Source organism: Emydura macquarii, unplaced genomic scaffold, assembly GCF_026122565.2.
Source record: "Emydura macquarii macquarii isolate MOO-44397 ecotype Brisbane River unplaced genomic scaffold, CSIRO-AGI_Emac_v2 contig_1253, whole genome shotgun sequence".
Lineage (NCBI taxonomy): Eukaryota > Metazoa > Chordata > Testudines > Chelidae > Emydura > Emydura macquarii.
The window spans coordinates 11,560,798-11,570,447 of NW_027131390.1; positions in this window are offsets into that span (position 1 = coordinate 11,560,798).

Consider the following 9,650-nt stretch of genomic DNA (forward strand, 5'->3'; position numbering starts at 1 on the left):
AACCCTTTATAAATTAACATGTTGACAGAATAGATGGAAATCCTACAGTTGAGTCTGCTCTGCCGTTTCAAGACCACGGAGGGCACTGCAATCAACCCACTGAAAGAAAGAGCCAGCAGCTTGATTACAGGTACACATCTCCTGGGAGGCTGTATTAACGAGAGACATTCTAACAGAGACGATGACAGCCTCCAGATAAGTTTTGCCATTGACTCCCCTATGGGAGCAGGACAGTGCTCTACATAACCTGACTAACACATCTATACTATGCGCTGCCTCGCACAATAGGGTCTTGGTCTATGACTGGGGTCCCTGGGCTCTACTGAAGAGCAACTACATAAATAATACGATCCCTGGAAGTTTTTAGATTGGCTAATTTAGTTTTTTCTACAGTTTTTAGATTTTTTTTCTGCAAATAAAATACTTATAAAGTGAACTTTAGTGTCCATAGTAACTGTAACACAAACTGTCCCCTGTACTGTGAATTAGAAGGCGGTGGATAATAAAGAGTGTACAAGGATATTGACCAGTGCAAAAAAATGTCACCCCAAAAAAATGTCACCCCAAAAATGTCACCCCAAAACCTAGGATGGTTGCATAGTCAATCATGCTCTCTTTTTTCTGTTTATTGACTCCACTAATGCTTTGCTAAAGTGTCTTGGGCCTGGATCAACCTCCCCTGTGTATCTCTGGAGAGCTCTGTTTATTCTAAGTAACCAATGCACTCTTTGTTCCTCTGCAGCATCACCACTTCTAGACTCACAGGCAGCACTGGGTGGAAAGTGGTTTTCCAGACCTACAGATATTTTGGAGAATTTGAAAAAAATGTTCAGTCTGCACAAAAAGTTGAAATCTCAAAAATATTGGCAAATGGTGGGGGGGAAGCTTTTATTGTGTTTGTTTTGGTTCAATCCAAATGTTTCGTTTTGATTTCAAAGCTTTCTTTTTTTAAAAAGAAAAATTGTTTTGCTCTAATTAGCCTAAATTTTGGAGCAAAAGTTCATTTCAAACCAGAAAACTGGAATTTTCATTTTGAAAATGTCAGAATGAAACATGCAGGCAAAAATTATGAAACTTTTTCCTTGTTTTTCTTCTTCTTCTTTTTCAAGTTCAGAAATTTATGAAACCCAACCTTGTTTCGTGAACAGTTTTGTTTTTGATGAACTGGCATTTTTGAGAAAAAAATTAGTCAAAAAAATTCCCGGCCAGCTCTAGTTACAGGTAGCTGTTGCTGGTGAAATACCTGTGATCTCTCCACCAGTCGGTTAGATAAAACACTGGTTTCAGATACTAGTGACATTAGCAGTGGCATCAATAAACCAGATTCCCTAAAGCAAACTGACTTAACATGCTTCTCTTCCCAACCTGACATGCTCCTAGCTCAATCAAAGTCCTTTTATCCATTCTTCAGCCATGTACCATTCTACTCATTTGATTCCTCTCTGGGTGTATTCAGACTCCAGTGTTTTCAACTAATGGTACATGTGAGTAATTGGGAATAGACCTGAGGCTTCAAAAGCACTAGCTAACTTGGTAGAAGGATCTGCTCCATTGGTACATAGTGTAGCTCAAGCAGTCTACCCCACAGTGCGTGTGCATTGCTTGTCAATAACAGGATGCTGTATCAGGAATTAGTATAGCAGATGGAATGTCTGAGATCTGTTTTTCTCTGGCCCGACATTTTGTGAACAATGCTTTTGTCCTTATGGAATCAAATCTTGCTGCAGGCTGGGGGAGATAAAGTGACGCACAAAAATTATGAATAATTTCTTATCCCTAAATCAACAACCCCAGCTTTGTTGTGGCAAGAATCAAATTCTTTCCAACGTCACTTAAAGCCAGCCTCTCTTGGCATTAGGCAGCATCTATCAGAATTACACCTGAAATTCACTGGGAAAGGAAAAGAGAAAGGTATGGGGATGGGCCCAACACCACTACTTCAACAGCTCCTTGCTTGGACTGACACTCCCCTCTGGACTTCTCACCACAAGAACTTGCTTGCCCTGCTCTCTCTCCTTCAGTTTGCAAAATCCAGACTTTCAGCTCAGTAGATCCTTTCCACTGGGCCACAGAGACCAGTTGCAGCCCCATTGATTGACTTGGTGAGTTAATTAATCTTTCCTGGTCATCTTCAGTTCACCTTACCCAGAAGCACAGGGGCTTTATTACTGCCTTTAAATGTTTTGGCAGAGAGTCTCCATGTTGGAGCACCCCTAGCTCCTGCCCTCCTTTTAATCTTTTGTCCTCCGCCCTTGTCTCACTTCCCCTTGGTATTTCCTTTTTGCAGACAAATGGCCTCTGCCCTGACTAAAATAAGAGAACAAAACAAAAAACAAAAACAGAAAGGAACAACATTCAGTGGTGGTGGAACCATGTGTAAAGTTATTGAAGTTACCCCAGGGCTGCATTCAAGCCCAGAAGTTCACCAAAATCATGTTCCAGTAGCTCTCAGTCCGGGAGTCTCCAACCACCATGGAGGTGTCCCTGTAAACCAAAAATAAAAGCAACACATTGTCCATGTAAGCTGAGCTCAGTTTCTTTCCAGAACGTCTCTTTTGTCCTCCTGTATGGCGTCACTAACCTCTAAAGGAACTTCTCTATCACAACAAGATTTAAAGATGCCAAATTGTCCATGAAGTGAGGGGAAGGGGGGATTCTCCCCAGTTGAAGATACTTTAAATATTTTGCTTGCCAAGTAGCCACAATTACTGAGAGAAGAAAAAAAAATAATACATAACAAACACAAGGAATTACTGAACCAAGAGTGATTAGCATTAGTGTAAAGCTTTCAGGGCTTTTTCATCTTATTGATTCTAAACAGAATAAATCCGTAAATGATAATAGTGCTCAATTTAAATTACTTACGGCAAGCGCTGCTTTTCAGCCCTCGTCAAACAATCATGCTTTTCATTCAACTCCATTTTGTATGGACAAAGCAAATTAATGTGTATAAAGCAGTTGTAATTCAGGCCAATTTTCTACAAATGTATCTTTTATGTAGCACACAACTGCTTTTTATTGACATGGTTTTAATTAGACGTATAATGCTATGCACATTTTCTACCCCAATTATACCTGAAAATACTGGCCATGGAGAAACAAGCAACTCCTCCCCAGTTAAAAATTCTGGAAACTGTAACAGACTAGGAAGAAATGTCAGTTAAGCATGCATGGGGATTGTTTAGAAACCTTACACAGGCACAGAGAATACATGTTTCTCGGGACACAGCAGATTAGGAGCAATATCTCGAGGCTGTGATTTCCTCAGCACACTGAATTGGGAAGGCCTATTCCTCATTGCTGTAAATCAAAACTTGTAAATAACCCTCCCAAGGGGAAGTAGAGAACACTGCAGCATCTGCAGACCTTTCTTACACTGACATGAAAACCTCCAGCCTGGAATAGTTATTTCCCGAGTAACTGATTTCTCTATCTTGGGGGAAAAAAAATCTTTAAGTGGATTTTATTCCATTGAACTGATCATTCTCCAGCCAAAACACATTTACAGCCTTCTGAGCTGAACAAGACCCAGGAAGCCAGGATGCTGCCTCTTCAGAGAGATTAGTTTATCCCAAGGGAAGGAAAGCCCTCAAGCCAAAGCCAAAAGGATTAAAGAAGCTCCAAAGAAGAGAGTTCCCTGCCTCCCACAATTCATTCTTTCTGGAAATGCCAACAGACCTCAGCCTGGAGCAGCTCATGTCATGGATCACCACAGGGACCACAGCAGAGTCCTTACATTCACCTAGAGAGAGGTGACTGCATAAGAAACCTTCCCTAGTGGCTAAGGAAACTCCTGTCTGGTCTGTGGCTTAAACTGACTTGAGAAAGGACAATCTCAACCTATGATTTATCTCAGACATTTATCAGAAAATGGCTTCCCCCATCCATGGAAAATTTAAACAAAAGTGGAAGGGAATGTTTTTGTTGAAATTTTCTGTTGAAAATTTCAAGTTTTTTTGTGAAAACCAAACAAATTTCAACTTTTGATAAAAAATATTTGGGATTGGGGTTTTCAGTTTTCTGATAAGAATTGAAAAGTTCTTGAGGAAAGCAGACATTTCCCAGGAAAATTTTCATTTGGTCACAAAACCAATTTTCCATCAAAAAAAAGTTCTAAATGAAAAATTTTGCTCTGCCCTATTTATCTCTTATGCCTGGAAGTCAAGTTTGAGACGTATCACTAATCTTAACTGGAGGGAGACGGACAGGTTTCGAAAAATGTGGCTACATTCCAAAATGGCTGTGGACCAGAGAGCTTCAGTGATTTATTATGCAACATTTACCCAACTGCAGGAGCTACTATCTTTGGCCATGATTCATGAAAGTGTCAACCGAAAAAGTTATTCCCAGAAATGACCTATCAACATTGGAGACACAGAGGCTGCTACTAAGTCTTTGTTCCAGGAAGCCCTGCTTCCAGAAGGTGGAAATTCAGTGAGTGACATCAAAATAAAAGCATGAGAGAGTATTCTGCAAGGTATCTGCATTTGGCATCCAACTCTTCTCTAACCAGAATTAAAATAGTTTAATGTATATGTATTTGTGAACTTCGCAAGTATTGAGAGCCCTGAAAATATCCAGGTTCATCTTCGTGAATGTCCAGCTAAAATGCTAAAACACAAAGCCCTACTTGGGAGTCTAATGATCAGGGAAGTTTAATTAATGTGATTTAGTCTAAAATTCAATTGAAAATGAGCCCAAACTCTATTTTTAAGGAAGCCATTCTCTCCTATTTATCATATTGCCACCCTTTTTCAATGGTTTTAGACTTGGAAGTACAAATCTGAAATGGCCTGAAGTTAGATACATTCCTGTCACAGCCGGGACCCCTTGGTACCAACTAGCAGAGCGTACAGAGGGCATATAGGGTTTTACAGGGATTCCCTGGGTTGGGTATCTGTATTATAGTTCACCAAAGACTTGCATGTGATGTCTCTATTGCGAGCCAGTAGCCCAATGATCATCAAAATCACTGCAAAATATATGTATGGATAATATTTAAGGAGTTGTGTATCTCTACTGAAAATTATGTTCTGAAAGTGCTGGAGTTGAGACAGATCACCAAGAGGTGACATATCTTGGGACATACCTTGGGAGATGTTCCTTTCAGGCTGAAGGTAACTAACACCTATCTCCCTGTCTGGCCAATCTGTGTTGTGTACCTTGCTTTGTAAGCCTATCTGCATTCTGACGCAGGTGCAAATCGAGAGATTGCAAAATCTTCAAGAGAGGGAATCTATGGGAATTAATAAACAGCCGAGGGCTGTCCTGCTTCTGAAAAAAGACAAAGAACTGGTCTGGCATACCTGGAATGCAAAGAGACACACACACACCTAGGAGGCAAGCTGACAGCTTGCCTCGTGAAAGAAGGGTTACAGCCAGTCTAGCAGTAAAGCACTGTAAGGATTTTGGGAGAGCAATACTTTATTAGACATAAGAGAATCTTGTTAATCAAGTCTAGACTCCAGAATGCATGTAATGATTTTGGTTTATATGTAACCATTTGTTTCCAATATATCTACTTGCTATTACTTGAATCTCCATACTTTGTTAAATAAATGTATACTTGATTTCACTATAAACAAATCTAAGTGCTCTGAGTTAAGTGAAAACAACGAGAGTTCTGTGGCACTTTAAAGACTAACAAATTTAATTTTTGTAGGCATAAGCTTTCATGAGACTCAGCTCACTTCGTCAGATGCAGAGGTAGAATGATACAGTAAATAAGAAGCATAGATATACAAGTGCATAGAGAACAATGGGGGAGGTGGATGAAAGCCGGGTACTTGAGGGCTAATGACCGTCATTGAGTAGGACGTGAGAATGGGAGAGCAAAGCAATTTACCTCTTGTAATGAGAGAGTCATTCCAAATCTCTGTTTAAACCCAGTTTGAATGTGTCAAGTTTGCAGATCATTTCTAACTCAGCAGTTTCTCTTTGAAGTCTGTTTTTGGAGTTTTTTTGTAGAAGTACGGCGACTTTCAGGTCAGTGACAGTGTGCCTTGGGAGATTAAAGTGTTCTCCCATTGGTTTATGGATGTTATTTTTATGTCTGATTTGTGTCCATTTATCCTTTTGCATAGTGATAGTCCAGTTTGGCCAATGTACATGGCAGAGGGGCACTGCTGGCACATGATAGCATATATAACATTAGTGGATGTACAGGTGAATGAGCCCCTTATGGTGTGATTGATGTGGTTAGGACCAGTGATGTTGTCACTAGAGTCGATGTGTGGGCAGAGCTGACAACGGGGTTTGTTGCAGGGATAGGTTCCTGGGTTGGACTTTTTGTAGGGTGTATGGTTGCTGGGGAGTATTGCTTCAGGTTGGGGGGCTGTCGCCCACTGCCTGAGCAAGAGACGGATCATCTGCTAGGATAGGTTATAGATCTTTATGAAGCAGTGATTTGAGGTGGAACTAGTAAACTGGCTTGTGCTGGTTTTTTGCAAGCAGTGGTCTGTGAATACTGTGAGGGCATGTCTACACTGCAATATAAGCTTATGCTTGAGCACAGGCTCCAGGCTTATCCCACCTCGTGTCTACACTGCAATTGTGCTAACCCAGGACTCAGACCTAGGGTTCCAGCACCCTGCAGGGCTGGAGGGTCCAAGCTCGAGTCAAGCTGGGATCCAGAGTCTAAGCCCTATTGCTTCGCAGTCCCGTTTAAGTCAGGTCCCAGCAGTAATTCAGAAGCATCCCACAATTCCATGCAATACCTTCCTTAGACCTCTCTATCCTAACGATCTGCAATCCACACTATTAAAAACAGAAGCACACCCCCCCTTGGCAAACTGCAGCAGCTCAGCTCAGCAGTAACCTGGTCTGTTCAGATCACCAGTCTGCAAGCACGCTATCAGAGAGTCTCTGGGGTTTGCAATAGAGAGCGAACAGATCAAGCCTTTTGCAAAGCCAGTTGTTTCCTGGTAATGTGCAGGTTGGGCAGTAAACTTTTCCTACAGTGCACCATGTTCCGAGGGCTAGAGCAGCCACATTTCGGTGGGGAAGGGGGAGTGCGCTAGGGACTCCGGGATATAGTTACTTTGGCTCAGGTCTGTGCACCGCAGTGTGGATGCCAGCATCCTAGGTTCAAACACAGGCCAGAAAAAATTCCATTGACTTCATCAAAGTCAGGATCAAGGTCAAAGTCAGGATTTCACCCCAAGAGAGCACATTAACTATTGGATGTCATTTTATTTTCTTCTTCATTTGTCAGGCCTGCATTCTACTCCCAAGATCCCTCCACATCCTTCCCAGAAGCGCAGTTCAGTACTGCCTTGACCTTTCTTCCTTATTGCCCAGGTATTTTAACTTGAGATTAATGTTTCTTTGTGAATAACTAATAAATGCAGACCTACTCCTGCATACACACGCAGATGAGTCAACAGCTAGAGATAATATACTGGAAAATAGCTTCCCAAGCAAAAGCCCATCTCTTCACTCTGATCAGCACAAAAAAATCCCAAAGTAAACAGTTCAGATATACCTCTCATTGGATCAACACTTCTGCCTATCGCTTAGATTAGTAGGTAAAATGTGCTAGCCAATGCTCCCCATTTGCTGTAATGGTTCTGGTACATAAGTGACCTTTTCCTTCTCTTTCATCTTTTCCTTTCTTTCAAGAAGATTGTCAGGCACAGCAATTAAAGTGTATGAGCACTAGGCGAAGTTAAAACGTAATGGATGTTTGATCTATAGGGGGAAATATTTAAGATGTGCACTGGGATGTATTTACTAAAGATTTCACTAATTCAAATAAATCAAGTTCAAATTACAGACCAGACGGTCTACTGTCACTTTTCTGAAAACCTTCCATTTCAAAAACAGCAAATAAAAACGGTAAGTTCATTTGTCCTTCACTTTTTTGACTTGGAGGGGGCTGACATTGATGTTGTCGTGAAAGACATTAGTATTTAACTACTTGAAGAAATTCATATTGCCACAGTGTCCTCTAAATTGCTGTAATTATGTTCGCCACATAAGTTGCTATTAGCAACTGTAAAAACTTAGATTACTGGCTTGAATTGGGCAGAGGTTGGTATTGTATTGAATTCTTTAGAGCTACAGCCACTCAGATGTTTAAAATAAAATGAAAATTCTCTTTCTGAAAAGGAACTTTTGTATTCCAAAGAATATATTGTTCATTGTAAACAGAGCCCCTAAAAGCTAGCTGAAAAATAATTGCTGAGTTTTATTATACCACGTAACTTATTATATGAAGTTATTACATGAAGTGAAACAAATCTTTCTTAGAATATTGAACTTATCCCTCAAACGTCACTGTCTAGGTTTTGAGCCAAAATATGACAATATTGTTATGGTTTGTCTCATATTTAAAATAGATCCTAATTCCTTCGCAGTATCCATGAAAAGAAAGGCAAGGAGGAATGAAATATATCAATATATTTTATTTTGCAAAAAAAAATTCCAATTTTGTTTCAGCATGAAAATCTGGAACAGCAAATTAGTTTTCTTTTTCAATTAATAGAGCTGGAGTGTAATATATTTAGTGCTAAAGTTTGCAAATATATTTAATCAGGACATAACTGAAGCACTTTAATATGTAATACCAACACATCTCAAAGCAAAGCTTTTCTTGAAAGGTGGATCAGTTTCCCTCAAATGTGTAAAAACCAATAAAATATTAAAAGACACAATATGTGCTTTATAAAATAGAAATCCTGGATCAACATAGGCTCAGAAAAAAAGGAAAACTGGGTTGAACTGATAAATTCTGTAAGAAACTGAAGTCCATCTGGGGGGGATTCATTAATAAATGGGAAATCTCATTGGCTTAAATACTTGCTCCTCCAAAACAGCCAAAATGAACATTAGCAACATGCTTCCAGAGTTTGAATGAGTAGTGAAATGGGTCAAATAAAAGGTTTTACTTACGTGTACCTAATGCTGCTGCTGTTCATATCAGCATTGTCAAATGAGCACCCTGAAAGAGAACAAGAAGGCCCTCCGTGAGAATGTGTTAACACTCTAAAAAAGGAGGGAAGAGGTCAAGTCAGGTCAGATCAGAGCAGGATTCCCAGGTTCTAGTCCCCAGTTCTGCTTGATTTGCTCTGTAACCTTGGTCAGCTCACAGCTGCTCTGTGCCTCCATTTCCCTATCTATAAAACAGGGTATTCATACTTCCTGAAGGGATGAAGAGAGGCTTAACTAGGGTTTTGGAAATCACCTGAGATTTAATTTCTATATAAGTACAATGTATTATAAAATGAAAACACACATTCATTTTAGTAATTCAAAAGCCTCAAGTTTCGGGAACAAAATTGTTTCTGACTCATTAAAAAAATCTGCCTTTCCCACCCACTCTGCTTTATAATCTCTCCTTAGTCCTGTCTTAAAGTCAAAATAGTCTTTTGGGAACTTTAAGAAGAGGTATGCAAAGCCTATTGCTAAGAATCGGAACAAAGAAAGGAAATCCTAAAGGTCTTCAGTTTAACCTCAAATTTCACAACTATCATATTTTCTTTCAGTATGAGTTATCCCATTATTTCAGTGAATTAATCAGGAGTGAGTAACATGACTTGGAAACTCACATTAGTGTCATTGTAATGTCACGTTACTGCACATGGGACGACTTGGCCCTTATTCCTTGCCTAAGAATATTTGTTAGAAACATGGAAGATGGCAGCCATAAC